The sequence below is a fragment of the Sapajus apella genome, unplaced genomic scaffold, assembly GCF_009761245.1.
Source record: "Sapajus apella isolate SASKATOON/1434 unplaced genomic scaffold, GSC_monkey_1.0 scaffold99, whole genome shotgun sequence".
In the NCBI taxonomy this organism is placed as follows: domain Eukaryota; kingdom Metazoa; phylum Chordata; class Mammalia; order Primates; family Cebidae; genus Sapajus; species Sapajus apella.
The window spans coordinates 4383375-4399443 of NW_022437039.1; the positions used below are offsets into that span (position 1 = coordinate 4383375).

The following is a 16069-nucleotide window of genomic DNA, read 5'->3' on the forward strand; positions in this document are numbered from 1 at the left end:
TTTTTTTTTTTTTTTTTTTTTTGCATTTTTGTGTAAAATGCTGTTTCTTTTATGAAACACTAATGATAGTACACAGTGTATATGAGTTTATGTGGGTATGTATGAATGCACTAACTTGGCAAGAAATTTAAAAGTCGTTCATTTTCGTGCAGTCTCTTTACCATTTTTAAACTTTTATGGAACTGTCCATGAATTTGAGGGCTAGGGGACAAGAAGTCTGAGAATCATTGTAGTTTTGTGAGGGTGCTACAATTGGCCTATTGGCCCCATTTTACAAATGAAAAAAACTAAGGCTTGGAACGGTTATCTCACCTGCTCATGTTCACATAGCTTGCAAGTAGCAGAGCTTGAATTTAAACCAGTTGGTGTGTTTCTGTAGACACAGAGCACCTGCATCATGGGCATATTGCTGCTTTTGCTACAGTGAATAGACTCCCTAGCCTGCCCCTGGCCATAGCTGTGGACCATGCAACCATTTTCAGAATACCAGGACTCTTTGGGCCTTTCTCTGAGGTGTAGACTGGCATCCACCACAACTTTAGACATTCACGATGTTTCCTAGGAGATGATTTGCAGCAGGTCGATTCCTCCACTTGCTGGAAGGCGGGAGTTAAAGAAAGCCTAGCTTTTTGTCCCTTCCCTCTGCCCCTGAATCCTGTGTTTCTGCTTACCCTGAAAAATATGGACAGTATAGGTATGTGTGGAGGTAAATGCAGACATCCTGCTGAGTGGCACAGGGCAGAATGCCAGGTCAGGGAAAGAACTGAGTTGAAAGATCACGTTTTCCAAACTTGTATTCCATGGGACCCATAGTCTGCAACCAGTGAGGTGACAGGAGAGGCAAGGCTCAAGCATCAAGAGAAGACGCAGTCACGGTGCCTCCTGAGCTTCTTCCTCATCGTCCCTGCAGGGAAGAGGGAAGACAGTTTGGGCCCTGGCTTGTAGGAACAGAAAAGGACTCATTTTCCACTCTTCCTGCTTTATATGTGAGGCTTGGTATAAAGACAAACTACCCCACCCTGTGAGATGGATAGTAGAGAATCAGACATAACTGGGTTTGCCTATCAGTCACATCATTTTTCTTCTACAGAAACATATGCAAGTTTCCAATCTGTAGTCCGTTTCTCAGCAGCCTTGGCACCTGAGGAAGGGGTAGGATGAGAATATGGTAATTTTGATTTTGATTTCTGAAGAGATAAGCAGAAAACATTGTCCCTAAGAAGTTATGCTGTAAACGATACGAGATTCTATGTTACTGAAATCCTGTGTGGATGCTAAACTACAATGTAGCTGAGTCCATTCTCTTTTCCATTGCGAATGTTAAGTATCTAGAACATTGCAACTCACTAGTGGGTTTAAGCAGGTATTCATGCACTAGCCAGGGAAAGTTACCGCCATGTAAAAAAAAAAATTATTCTTCAGGACCGTGTAACCTGGGGTCTTTATAATCACAACAGTTGTAATGGTAGTTGTAGTAGGAAGATAATAATGTAATTGTTTCACTTGATTATAAAAGTAATATACAGACATGTTCTTATTGTGAAAATCTAAGCAACATAAATGTGTACAGAGTAAAAATTGAAAAACCCCCAATCACCCCTCCTCTATTACCCTAGATCTAAAGGCATTTATCAGGTTGACTTACGTCATTCCCAGCCCTTTTGTATGCACTTCACATGATTGCATGCATGCCTGTTTGTATACATGTGCATATGCACATGCTTCTGTGGATGTCTATATGCGTGCACACATATTTTTAAAGAATTGTAGAGTTTTTTGCTGTGCGTTTTGCTTTGATTTTTCACATGTGAAACTTTATTTTATATGTCTCCTGAAGCTTCTTGGAGCTCTTTCTTAGAGATTTTTCCAAGGAAAGCCACACAGATGATTGTTATTCTTTTTAACGGGTGCACTGTATGAATATGGTATACGTTGTTTTAATTATCTCCTATTGGTTTTTATTACAGTTGACCCTTCAACAACATGAGGGTTAGAGGTGCCAAACCCCAACAAAGTAGAAAATTTGTGTAAAACTTTTTTTTTTTTTTGAGATACGCTCTCACTCTGTTGCCTAGGCTGGTATGCAGTGGCACGATCTCAGCCTACTGCAACTTCTGCCTCCCAGGTTCAAGTGATTCTCATGCCTCAGCCTCCCACGTAGCTGGAACTATAGGTACATGCCACAATGCCTGGCTAAGTTTTGGGGTTTCACCATCTTGGTCAGTCTGCTCTTGAGCTCCTGGCCTTAAGTGATCCACCTGCCTCAGCTTCCCAAAGTGCTGGGATTACAGACATGAGCCAAAATGCCCGGGCCAAAATTTGTGTATGACTTTTGATTTCTCCAAAACTATGATTTGCCCACTATTGACTCAAGGCCTTATCAATAACATAAACAGTGGATTCACACGTATTTTTTGTGTTATATGCATTATATATGTATCCTACAATAACATAAGCTAAAGAAAATATTAAGAAAATCATACGGAAAAGAAAACATAGTTACTATTGATTAAGTAGAAGCAGATCATCATAAATGTCCTCATCTTTGTCATTTTACATGAGGTAGGCTGAGAAGAAGGAGGACGAGGAAGAGGAGGGGTTGGTCTTGCTGTCTCTGGGTCTCTGGGGTGTCAGTGGTGGCAGAGAATCTGTGCATACGTGGTCCTGTGCCATTCACATCTGTGTATTCAAGGGTCAACTGTATTTCCTTTTACAAGCAATGCTAGAGTGAATATCCTGGTTCATGTATCATGTGTCTGTCTCAAATATTGTAGCAGGACAGATATCTATAATCAGCATAGTTACCTTGAAAGGTAAGCATATTTTATATTTTGATAGTGAACACCAAAATCATCTCCCACCATCTGTGTTTGAGATTACCCATTTTTCCACAGTGATGTCAAATCTATATATGATTGGTGGGCATTTTATTCATTTGTTTGGTTTTATTTATTAACTGATGTCACTCTTGGAGGCCAAAGATGGCTGTAAACTCTTCTAAACCACCACTGTAATTTTGAAAAGCGCATTTGTAATGGGAGCTAGTTGTGAACTGGGTATTGCCTGTACTTGTGTTTCTGCCCTTGCAAGCGTGGCTTATTTTTAGTCCTGGGCTCACTGACAACCCACACCCAGGCTAGAAAGCTAGAGGAGATTGAGGGTCCTTTACGCAGAAGCAGGCTCTAATCTGTAGCCTGGATCCTGTCATTACATGCAAAGCAATTGCTGCTGAATGGTTGGACTTGGCTCTGCCTGGGACGTAGCCCTTTACTCTGAAAGGGGAGAGCTGTACTCATTTGAGTGCTGCCAAAGTGCTGGGCCCTCCGACTCAGTGTCATGGAGTGATCATGCTTTTGCCTAGAGAATATGTCTGAGAAATGGAGCTACTACAAAATACAGCTCAGGGGGACCATCAGGGTCTGAGACCTCATTCTGGAGGCCAACAGGCCAGCTGAATGTCTACATTAGAAGTGCAAACTTCTCGCTGCTACCCCTAGTAGATTGACCCAAGAGAACTCCAGAATTCATAGAGACATGCTCCTCAATTTACAATGGGGTTTTGTCCAGATAAACCCATTGTAAGTTGTAAATGTCATAAGCAGAAAGTATGTTTTTGACATAGGATATTTTCACCTTATCATGGATTTATCCAGATGTGACCCCGTCACAAGCGGCGGACCATCTGTATTAAACAAATCTTAGGCTTAGACAGTACGATTGGAAGGAGCAGGTACAAGGGGGCTTTCTTGAAGCTAAACCTGCATTTTTCAGAGCAAGTGTGGTTTTTAGGTAGATGTCATTGCCACCTGCCTTACCCTGATTTCCCTCATTCCCTGATCTTCATCTTGCCTCTTTGTTTTCCTGAGCACTCACCACCATCTATTGTACTGTACTTATTTCTTATCTGTATTATTAACTTTCTGCCATCCCTCCCCCACCCACCAGAATGTAAACTGCATGATATCAGGGACCTCTGTTTGTCTGGCCTCACTGATACAGACCTGGGAACTAGAACAGTGCCTGGAATGAGATCAGCACTAAGTAAATATGATTCAGGAATTTGAACAAGTCGGTGGATCAAAGTGCTTTTGATAGAGATAAATAATCAGGCTTTCTGAAGATACTTTCATGCTCCCTTTAATGAAGATGGAGAATATGTAGTTGCCCTCATTAAATTTGGAAGTGAAAGTAAAATATTTCTAAGTCACACCTTGACATCGCTGCTGAGTAACCTCAGTATAGATGATTACATTGAAGATCAAGTCCTTCTTTCTGTCTAACTGCAGTCTTTCTTACTCGAGGCATGGCCACTCTCATAGAAAGTATTTTTTTAGTGGATCGTCTGCTATTTTAACAGCCTTGGAAAGTCATAATAAATTGTTATTAAAAAGAGAAAATAAAAAAAATGATTTCCATTCTTCTCTTAAATAACTGGCAAATTCAGGGGAAGAAACAAGTTACAATATTATTGTATGAGTCAAAACCTGGGTAGTTGCCTTGTGCCTAAGAAAGTTTCATTTGAAGATGGCGTTATTCATTGCCAATTTTCCTGTACCTTTTCAGCTTCCTATAGGGTATGCATAACCATTCCGTGAAGGGTCCTTGTAGCTGAAATGCAGGCAGGTGGTCCTGGAATGAGTATGAACCCATTGGATGATAAGTGCCCAGACCCTTTTTTTTTTTTTTTTTTTTAAGAGAGATAAGAATATTTTCTTTCTCTACTTCTCCCATGTATTAATGTTGGAGAATCATGCTGGATCTAGTGGTCTTGATGGGGCTCTTTCTCAGTCTCTGTTGAGATGGATGCACTATCCCCAGATGCTGCTTAAAAGGTTGGCAAAGTTTTGCCATCAGTTGGGCAATGGTTGCGGATATGATGCTACTATTTGATTTGGGGTCATTGGATGTCCTAGTCCTGATTAAGGAGCACTGATGTTATCAATGGGAAAGTGTTCCCCTGGGCTCCTTAATATGGCTGCAGTGTCTGTGGGGAGGGGACTTATCCCCGTATGTTGTGTTTGCATGTACCAGAGTGGAGGAATGTTCATGCTTAGTTATCCAGAGAACAGAGCCTGACTCCAAATAATTTTGATGTGGTTTTAGGTCTGGTTCTCATTGTTATATTTGCAGATCTTCAGTGCGTCTGACTGTGAAGACCTAAGTTTGAGGGAAAGTCTGAGCCCGTTATTGCAAGATGGATCTTTGGGGATCTAATCACCACAGAGTGGTTCCAACTTTGGGGCGAAAACGGACTGGAAAATCTGAATTGGCTCAGTGCAGCCCAGAGCAGTTATTGGGTCTTTACATAATGTATTTGTTTTTCATTAAACCATTCAGATAAAGTCTTATTAAAGTGCCATGTATTATTTATCATGTTTCTTATGAAAATTAGCTGAAGGAAAAAAATTCTCTTCTTTTCTTGGGGTGTTTACAGGCTTTTCCAATGCCAGCAAGAGAAAAAAAAAAATAAAGGAAAGCGGTGCGAACTCGTCAGTACAGCAGATTGCTTGAGGCAACAGTAAAGAATGGGAAAGGGAGAGTGGGGATTGGAAAGGCAGAATGGTTGGCCTTTTATTCCATTTGTGTTCTGTGGAGTGACTTTCTCTTTAGTTTTGTGAATTGCAAAAATAAATAAATAAAGGCAGGTAGGAAGTAAGAGAAGGAAAGAGGGAATTCTTGTATTCGTTAATCAGAGCTTGTATGATGAATGTGACTTCCGATGAAACATACAGCAAACGTATTTCAAACTCACCACTGCCAGCACCTCCCAATACCAGAATACTAGAGAGTACAGAATACCAGCCTCTATTCTCCCAATTCCCCCCCTCCCCCGCCGTGAACTTCTGCCTAAGGCTAAAGGGTTAAGCTTGCTACTGTGTCTCTGCTAAATTGATGGGATGTGTGAGACCCAGAGTGGTTGGAGGCACTGGTTTTCCAAGATGAAAAGTAGAAAGAAACAGCAGTTTGGGGCCTAGTGTTAGGAAGAGGGAAGACTGTACAGTTATTTCAAACAGAAAGACAACAAAAAATAGAGCTGTGGGATAATTAGTTTTATTTTCTTCAGAAAGCATTTTGATTAGCCTGCAAAGTGAGTTGTGCCTTGCGAGCTGATGGTTGGGTTCAGAGCCATCATTTGGCTGAGGTTGTTGGGGTGAGCCACTAGGAGGAGGAGGGGACATTTGGGATGACCCTGGTGGCCAGTTCCAGGGTTCTGCCCCAAATATTATTTTGTCAGGGAGCCCCCATCCCGTCTCAGGTACGGCTCAGTTCTGCAGGTCAGTGAGAAGCTGTCAGTAAGGTATCTTTCAGGAAGCCCAATAACCCAAGAAGATGCTGTTCAGACAGCTGATCTCTTGGTCTGAAAACAAAAAAGAAAATCCAATCACTAGGTCAAAATCTATATTAAAAAATATGGCTACTATTCCTGATCACGATTTTACTGCTGCCAAGAATGCAAGAATGTGCCTTTTTTTTTTCCTGTGGGGACCAAGGACGAGTTAGAGTCTTAATATTTTCTTTTGATTTGCAGATCACATCCTATTTTATTGCATAAAGACTAACGAAATCCACTAATGAATAATTATTACTTCATAAAATAAAGGGGAAGGGAGACCCGCTTGCAAGAGCAGAATGTTAATTTGGCCAAGGAGGGCTGGCCAGGCAAGAACAAAAAAATAAATAAATAAACCATTGTAATTTGCTCCCTGCAGCCGACGGAGTAATCTCTTATCAGACACGGACTTCCCTACCCTGTGCATTTATAATTTGAGAGGAGAGGGTGTTCTGGGCTGGGAGAAGCCCCCTCGCAGTTGCCCCGAGCTGGCGCGTTAGTCCAACAGGCTTGATTTCCACGCCAGCCGGGCGGTTGCTCTCATTGAGCAGCTCAGGGGCAGGTTCCCTGTGCCCGGGGCTGCCTGCCCAACCAAGGCAAGGCACAGAGCGAAAGCTGCGCCCCAAACGCCCGGGGGTGCCTCGGCGCCTGTGTGCGCTGCTGGGGGGGGGTGGGGGGTGCAGAAACCTCCTCCCCTCCCTCAGCCCCAGCTCCCTCCTGCCCCCAGCCCCTCCCGTCTCAGTACTCCACCCTCTGCCTAGGGGAAATCCCTTTTCTGTGTTTATTTGCCAAGGAATCGGGCAAACTGCACCGCTACCAACATCTAGCCCTGTGGGTCCCAGCTGGGCCATCGCGCTAATTGTCCAGCTCGCCTGATGCCGGGCACGCGGAGCGCTCGCTCGCCTGTTCACCCGCGGAGGGTTTTAGCAGACCCGGTTTAAATTTTGGTGAGTCTTTTTTTTTTTTTTTTTTTTTAAAAAAAAAAAAAAAAAAATTAAAAAAAAAAAAAAAAACGCAAAGGGGAGGGAAGGAAAAAAAAAAAGAAAATCTTTCCCCTGGACCCATTTGACAAATGAGGAGACAGCAGCATCAGGACCAACGGAGTGAGCTTCGGTGTGAGTCAAAACCCCTCTCCCTTTCCCTCTTCCCCCCCTCATTTTCTCTCCCCCCTGCCTCCCACCCCTTCCTCCTTTTCTCCTTGCCCCCCTCCCCTCCAGCCTCTTCGGGAGGGCAGCCCCGCACCTCCTGAACCTTTCAGGGAAGTTCCCTCTGCCCGTTCTCGTGTCACCTTCACAGGGGCGTGGGGTGGGGGGCCCCTTCCACTTTGCGGGGTGGGGTTGGGGGGTCAAAAAGCCAGGCCCAACAACCCCGAAAAGCCAGGCGACTGCGCGAAGGGAAGCAAGTAGTTTCCAGGTCCCCGCAAGTGTTTCAGTTGGAGGCAGAGGAACGCCAGGATCTAGCACAGCCCCAGGCTGGGAGAGCCAGGGAGGAGGGACCGGCGGGGTGCGGTGGGGGGGGAGGGAAGAAGAGAGAGGGGGAGAGAGAGAGGGACAGAGAGAGAGAGGGAAGAGAGAGAGAGAGAGACAGCCACCGGTCGTTGATTTAGATAATCAGCAAAATTAAAAAGAAAAAAAAAATTGTAGCGCCCAGGCAGCAAGCAACGTGATTGCATGCGAGCGTCCCCACTCGGGCTCGGCGGGCGCCAGAGAGACATGATGCAGCATCCTCTGACGGGGGCCACCTGCGTGGCGCTTCCCAACGTGGGCATGTGTCCCCAGCTTTCGTGTGCCTTGACTTTTATGTACTTACAGCAGGTAAGGCGCGCGTCTGCCCTCGGTGGCCGCTTTCCCGGGGGCTCGGCCAGACGCCTCCCCGTGCGTCCCGGGCTGCGCTTCGGTGCCTTACGGAGGTTTTTGGGGAGGGGGCTCCCACGTTGGGATGGGAAGGGTGGGTGGAAGCCTCCGGTTCTCGGTGAAGCCCCGGGCACCTGGCGCTGAGCTGTGTCTGCACCTGTCTGAATACTTTAAAACCGCCTGATGCCCAAGCCTGGGTTCCGGGAGTTTGAAATGGAAAACTGCCTTTTCTTGCTACCATCTTCCTTGAGTCAGTGCGTTCCATGGTGATCTAAGTAAGACTCCTTTGATGCTAAGAGTTTGTGTGGAGGCACTCGGGTGCCTGCAGTGTTAATTCAGCTGATTGAGTAGGGAGTGGAAAGGAAAAGTGTGGGGGGTGTGGTGTGTGTGTGTGTGTGTGTGTGTGTGTGTGTGTGGTGTGTGTATGTGTGTTTGTTTTCCTAAGTTTGTCCGTGTGGTGCTATATTCGGTCCGCATGGGATCGGAGCATTTGGATTTCTGGAGTGTGTCAGTCCCCGTCTGCCTTCAAACTCGCTGGCAATGCTGTGATGAAGGTGAGCTGTTGAGGATGTTGTCTTTGTTGGCATGTGTAAGGGTGTTTTTTTGTGGGTCCCCCCCACTTTCACTTCCCCTTAGTGGTCTTGCCGAGGGAGTCTCTGTTTTATTTTCCATTCATTGTACACATTTCAGTCTTTCCTAGCCTTGCTCTTTTTCTCAGGGTGTTTCCCTGGGACCCTCTCTGCTCTGTCATTCTTTCTTTATTGGAAGGGTTGCTTCCTGAGTTGGTTCCTGGGCTTGGAAATAGCTCATTACTGCCCTTGTAGGGTGACAGGCCAGCTCTCTGTCATTGGTCAGGGGCTGTGGATGTGAACTGAAGGGCTAGAAGGGGTTTTGTCATGCAGATGCAAATCCTTTTCCCCTCCCAGGATCTTCATCCTATTCTATGAAGAGTTTACAGTGATGATACTCATTTTATCTGTTTTTCCATGGACTCACTTCAAGAGTACCATTTGTTAACATGAGTGTGTGAACAGAACTTCCTTTGCAAGAGTTGAGAGTGGCCCCCTTCCCCAAGACCTTCAATTTCAACCTGTGTTAAGGGAATATATGTTTTTTTTATAAAATGTCAGGATTCTGTTTTGAACATTTGGGTGATTTTTCTACCAAGTTGCTTACCTCCAGAAAAAAATTCTTAGGTGTATTTTCTGTTGGAATTCTTTTTGAGAACAGCCTTAAAAAATCTTGGGAACAAATTTGTTCTATTAAATATTATTTTATTATATTGATTATTGAGTAAAACACACCAGGAAGCATTTCCCAAGAGAGTATTGATAACGTATTATATGCTTTATCTTCTACAATTTCTGTGCCTTTGCTGTGAGTGTGTGTGTAAATGTGTGTGTATGTGTACGTTTTATACCAGTTATTTCCACTAGAAGAGAATTCTGATGAGCATTTCAATAGATGCTAAGCCTCAGTTGGATTTATCAAATTATTAATAGGAGTTGATCTTTTGCCTTTTACATTCATTTCTTTCATGTTATTTATTAATCAATTTGAATAGCATTTACCTAACAATTAGAATGCTATAGATACTCAGTGTTCTCTGTTCCTTTGTGTGGTGGTGTGGATGTTTTTTTAAAAAAATACATCCATGTTTCTGCCTTCTTGATTATTAAACTGGCTTACTCATTTGGGCACAACTTAGGAAAGAAGATAGTGACTTTGAGTGAGAGGTTATCCTTGCCACGAGAAGAACAAACAGATAGGGTAAACACAAAGGTTCTCAGTATCTTCCAGGCAGTGTCTCCCACGAGGAAAACATTACTGCTCTGGAAAGGGGAGGCTTGAAGGAAACATTGGCAGCCACAACAAATATTTAGAAGTGACTAAATCAGCGTTGTGGTTCCATATGAAGATAGATGGAGGGTGGATTTTGAAATGTGCTTTGGAATGCATCTCCCCCTCCCTTGAAAGGACTTGCAATGCTATCTGTGAAAGTGTTTATAATGTGATACTATGACATAATGTCAGAATGGTGTGTGCGTGTGTATTTTCTGAGTTTCACTGAATGCCTGAAGTATGATAAAGGCAGACATTTATTTTTGCCTGTCTTATTCAGAATCAGGTCTTCTAGGCCTTCCTGGAAGCTCACCGCTAGGGTGGGAGTGATATACCTGGGGTCGTCTCACCTGGCCATGACTCTCTTGATAGTTTGTTTAGAAGCCATAAGTCACTTATTTTATTTAGCATTCCAGACAATCGGCTGATTAGGAGGGTGAAATAGTTCACTCTAATCTCCACATACTACTAATCGATATGATTTACATATGTTATACCCAGACGTCACTACTATATTTTTTATCTGCCTTTAATCTGTAGCTATTGTTGGATCTCTAGCTAATTTTGGTGAACAGAAGGCTAATCTTTGATCTCAAAGTAAATTGATCAAATGGATGAATCAGGTGACATTTATGATAAGTAACACCTTCATCGGAAAAATTTTATTTTATAATCATTTAGGAATAAATACAATTCAGAAGTTTTTGACATTCAGATCACCAATCACATAAGACAGTAATCAACCCACTATGATCTTATTTTGGAGCATTCATCATTCTGTTTTCTAAATTCAAAAACTCTGATCAGGGGCCATCGAGTCTTCCCTGAAGTATATTTTTTTTCTGGAATGAAGTTTCATATGGTTATTTCTTATCCAGTAGCTAAGGAAAATGACTTCATCAAATGCTTTCTTTGTCTCAGCCTGAACTTCCAACATTTCCTCCTAAATTCTCCAGGAATTGTCCGTAAGACAACTCATAAAAACAAAAATCAATTGAGGTGCCTCAGCCTCAGAGTCTGCTCTGAATAGCCTAGTGTAAGTGACAAAATAACACTTTTTCCATGAATAATTTATTTATTTAGGCCCATGAAGAGGCAACTTTGATGTTCACATCATTTGACTTATCCTGCGTCACTTATTTATATGTCCCAGTAACATTTATCTAGATAAGTGTTTACTTACAGCTATGATTTCTTTTCTTTTCCCCTCCTCTCTTTTTTTTCCCACATCTGAGATGCTATTACAGTTTAGAACTGCAAGATGGGATAATGCTAAAGAGTCCTTTTGGCATCTAGATATCAGACCGAGTGATGTACTCACAGAGGAACACACAACTGTGTATACATACACACAGACACATACACACACACATCTAGTGTAGAGCATATATTTTATGGTCATCAACCACTTTCAGATGGAACAGACAAGTAGTCCTTGGAAAAACTGGCTTCAATCTTGCTGTCCAGGGAAAGTCCCTGCTTCAATCTTCTTTCTTGATACACTGCAGTGGCTTCATGGTATGTCTTCTTTGATGGTGAACTTTCTTGAAGCTGAACTTCGAACTCACCTATCCCCACTGCAGAATCTTCCAAGTTCCAAAGTAAGTACTCATTGAATCATTTTTTGCTTTGAGGAGTAATTCTGAATACAATTCTGCTTCGGGGGTTTGCAACAAGCTAGGTCAGAAGAGAACCTATTTTGTTTTCCTGATAGAGAGTAATAGAAAGCAACCACACACACATGCATATACACACAGGACACAGAAATCTAGACATGGTTTTTTCCATTCTAAGTCACAGAGGGCAAACCTCATAGCACCCATCTCACAGTAAGGTATGGTGAGGCAACATCAGATTTGTTTTCTGATGCAAACTACGTGTTACATTCCCCCCAGAGGCTGTGTGTGTGTGTGTGTGTGTGTGTGTGTGTGTGTGTTTTACACTGAGTTTAATGCCCTGAAAGAGGATCAGTAGCATATTAACTTAATTTTCTCTGTTCTTAAACCACCATCAGTGTCTCCCAATTCAGTTCTAAGAAAGCTTCTCATCCGTCGAGCCCTATTCACTCAGAACCTTTTTATCAGCCTAAATTTAAAAATAAGTCAAATGCTTACAATCCACATTAGAAGGGGGAGAAAAGAGCCTCTAAAGTGGGCCATGCCACTGTCAATATTCGAAGATTGGTAATTTTTCCCACTTAATGATGATCCATGTGGTTTGTTTTAAGTAGTGAAGTGGTTTGTACAAAGGGTAATTCCCGGTAAATGAAGCCATTGCTCACTGTGGACATCTTCAGATCGAAAGCAATTGAACTGAATCCTGCATATCAACCCTTTCTGTCTTTAATTAGAAAGTGATTCTCAGTGCAAAGAATCACCCGGGGAAAATGGGCTCTCTTACGAAGGCTGCAGGAGTTGGGGGGAGGGTTGGTGGCCCCATGCACCAGCCATGGTTATAAATTTTGAAAACATTAGGTAGGCCATAACAATTATGGCTGTGTAGAAAAGTTCAATTCTCATTGCATTTACTTACCTTGTATTACTCCATCTGATGATTTGTAGGGGGCCAAATGGCATTTTATCACATTCTTTCTTTTTGGCTTAATCCCATGTTGATTTATTAGATAGTGCTGTGGATTGGGGATAGTCAATAGTGTCAATAACACAGGAAAGAATTAGATTAGCTTCATGTCTGAATTGTTTAAAGGAATTTCAGTGGCTGGACTGAGTACATTTCCAGGCCCAGGTGGCTGCCTGATAGAAGAGGGGTCCCTCAGTCTCCTTCTAGAGAGATGTCTTATGTCATAAGTTGGTTAACCAGCCTTTCTTGTTTCTCTGATCTTTTCCAATTAAGGGGAGAAGGCATGAAATGTTAGGCTGTTATCAGCCAGGTAAGGCCCACATTTCAGGTGATCTGGGGGTCATCTGAACTTCCCCCATTTTGGCGACCTATGGAGGGGCAGTGTTGTAGACCTTGACTGCAGGGCCACGTGGGTTGCCTCCGCTTTAAAATTACTCAGTCCAACAATCACTTGTGAAAATTGTAAGCATCTGTTCATCCACAGACCGAAGCCTTGCGCCCGTTGCCTGCTCTGCCTGCCATTTCGAGGTGGTTTCTGTGTCAGAACATGCAACCGGCCGCTCCTGCCACTGCCCGGCTGGAGAAAGCCCGTGTTATTAGTGCTCACCCGCCATCTGTTTTCCTTACAGCTGACCCTTGAGTAATTCTCCAGTAGCTGATGGACTGAGGGTAGACAATCTTTTTTAGGGTTTTCTGATTCATTTAACCAGGTTCTCTGCCCCAAGAGGAAACATAATGCTTGTTTATTCATATTGGCCGGGTAAAAACAGTGTGGTTTGTCAGGCAAATAATAGTCCTGTGGAAGGGAAAGAAATGGCAGCATTGTAAACAAAATCAGGTTGGTGCCTCTGTGCCTAAGGGGGCTGGGTGATGAGCAGGACATGTCATCCTGCGAATGAAGCAGAGCTGACAAGTGTGGGCGTAATTGCCCCGTCTGCAGAGACCTTTTTAATGAACGAGGAGAGGTGTCCCAGTGTGCTTTTTAATTCAATTAAGAAAAGCGAAGAAAGTTCCATTCATCAGTAAAGTTTCCTGTTTCCGGGTATTGCCCAAGAGAACTCTCTGCCCGGCTGAGCACTGGCCCTTGGCTGTCAGCATGATGCAGCTTGCCTCACCCAGTCCTATTGAGGGTGGCTGTGTCACATAGGGTCAGCTTTCAGGCACAATGGCTCAGAAGAGCCCTGGCTCCAGACCTTTAACCATGCTGAATACTAGCGAGCTAGAGAAGTGAGCAATGGACCCGCAGGCCATCTCTGCTGGGAGACATGACTGGTCAGGGTTCTCTCTGAAGGATCCTGAAATTCAGTTCCTGAGCCTGACGTATGGTTAGGAAAGAGCTTGTGTGGTTGAAGCATCCTGGCTCCTGAGAGGGTTTGGGGAAAGAGGATTTCCCTGCTGTTTCTGACCTTCCTGACATGCTGAAGCCCTGATTGATTGGTCCTGGCTGAAAAAGAGCCAGGATTTGGAACCAGGTTTGATGGGGAGGAAGTTAGAGAGAAAGTGTCTATCAAAACTGTAAAAAATGACGTTGACTCTGGAGCACTGACAGTCCTATTGGTATGTTTTGTCAAAACTTTAACAAGGGGCCTGCTTATTAACATGGAAATAATTATAGTGGTCCAATATTTCTCAAGTCTCAGATTTTCAGGCACTCCTTCCTACATTCTGCCAATTTACCCATTACCAGAATTGATACGTACTTAATATGTTAAAAAATTTACTTAGATGTTAAACATAGACTTGCCCAAAGCAAATAAAACATAGTCACCGAATCACACCTGTGATCATGCATTCCCAACATACATAGAAGTAAATGTTCATTCATCCACCTGCCCATGCACCCATTCCATGTTGATGGAACTCCTGTTAGGTTTATGGAACTCCAGCTGTCCTTCTAGACTCTCCCAGGGAGTAAGCAAAGGCCCCTGTCCTCAGATAGTCTCTTACGTTGTTTGTCTCTGTGCCATCTTGTGAACCATGCTTGCAGTATAACACTCTAGAAAACTTCAGCTTGACCTGCTGGATTTCCTGGGAATCCTCTGCCATGTCTTTTCTGGAATTACTCATTTCCCTACCTTGACCCAATTTGCACGGGGCAAGACTAGAGCTAGGTTCTTTGTGTTGCTTCTGTTTCCCTCTGCCAGATCAACAGCCTGTAGTGCACACTAAAGGAAAATAGCTGTACATTCAACGTCTACATCCCAAGGAGAGCTTTGACATGATGGTGCTGGGACTTGGGAGCTGCTGCAGTCCTTAGCACTCAACCAAGATCTGGCTGAGGAACAGTCTTACCCTGTTTTGATCCTCTTCTTCATGTGCCTTTAAACAGAATCAAAATTAGAAAGTGGAAGTGTAGTGAAAAACATTCAGAAGGTTAGTATGTGTTCACAGGGATGCGATGACTATTTTTTTCCTCCCCTTTTGCAGCCATAGAACAAAGTAGAGGCAGCTGTAGGATTTAAGTGACTCCAATTTCCTAGGACTGATGAGTAAATGCACAAAAGGTTTAGTCTCAATGAGCCTTTTCCTTATTGGCGTTTGATATTTGCTCAGGATTCACATCGACAACTGGATTTCCCTTATCCAAAACAAAAACAAGTATCTCCAGTTTTTTCCCCTTAGTAGATCTCCTTCCTCTTCCTCTGCCTGAATCCATGCATGGGACTGGTCCTGCTCTTAGGAAAGGTAAGAGCAAAATTGATATCTAAACCCAGAAGGACAGCGAGGTTTACACACTTCAGTAGCCAGCTGTCCATCTCAAGGGTCTTGCAAAATTCAGATGAGAAATCCAGATCTATTTAGAGCCAGTTTCCCCCAAAGCATAGTTAAAAAAAAATAGTGTTTCTGAAGTTATACAGGACAGAAGTCATCAGCTGAAGGCTTAATCCCAACTCCGTTATTCAATTAGCTGATCCAGCTGAATTGAGCAAGTCACTTTTTTTTGATTTGGAGCCTTAATTGCTCCTTCAGAAAAACAGGGATTAGAATAACCATTTGGTTCTGTTCTTTGTGAGATTAAGTAAGATACAAATGGGAGCGCTTAGCTCAGTGCTTGGGCTGCGGTGAGCAGCCTATAGATGTTTGTGAAATGGGAGAAGGAATGTGTTAAAGAAACGTAGGACTTGTTTATTGAAGCTGGACATACAGTTCTGTTTTCCATTTCTCTCAAATTAACATGATTCATGCACCCCCGGTCTGCCAAGGACACAGACACAGGGGACTTGGGTGTCGCTCTGGGGTTTTTTGGTTCCACTACCCTGTTTGGGGGCTCTTCTCTTTCTTCCTCCAGCGAGCTGTCAGTCCTGCTGGTGTCTCCGGATTGTAATATGGCTACACAGCTCAATTAATGCTCAGTGACAGGAGGAGGGAAAATAAAAATTGTCTTCCTCTTGTCAGTAGTGAAGTTATTTACTTTCAAAAGCTGACAGAATCACACTGCAGGCCCTTCATTTATTTCCATTCA

General features: G+C 43.4%; 1 protein-coding gene and 1 long non-coding RNA gene across 2 annotated transcripts in view; both read left to right on the forward strand.

Moving 5' to 3' along the window:
• Positions 1 to 16069, forward strand: part of RBFOX1 (RNA binding fox-1 homolog 1) — a 2532432-nt gene that overhangs the window by 2101582 nt on the left and 414781 nt on the right.
• Positions 8525 to 15625, forward strand: LOC116536190. Its single transcript, XR_004262521.1, has 2 exons — positions 8525 to 8600; positions 10247 to 15625. It is a non-coding gene; the product is annotated as an uncharacterized LOC116536190 (long non-coding RNA).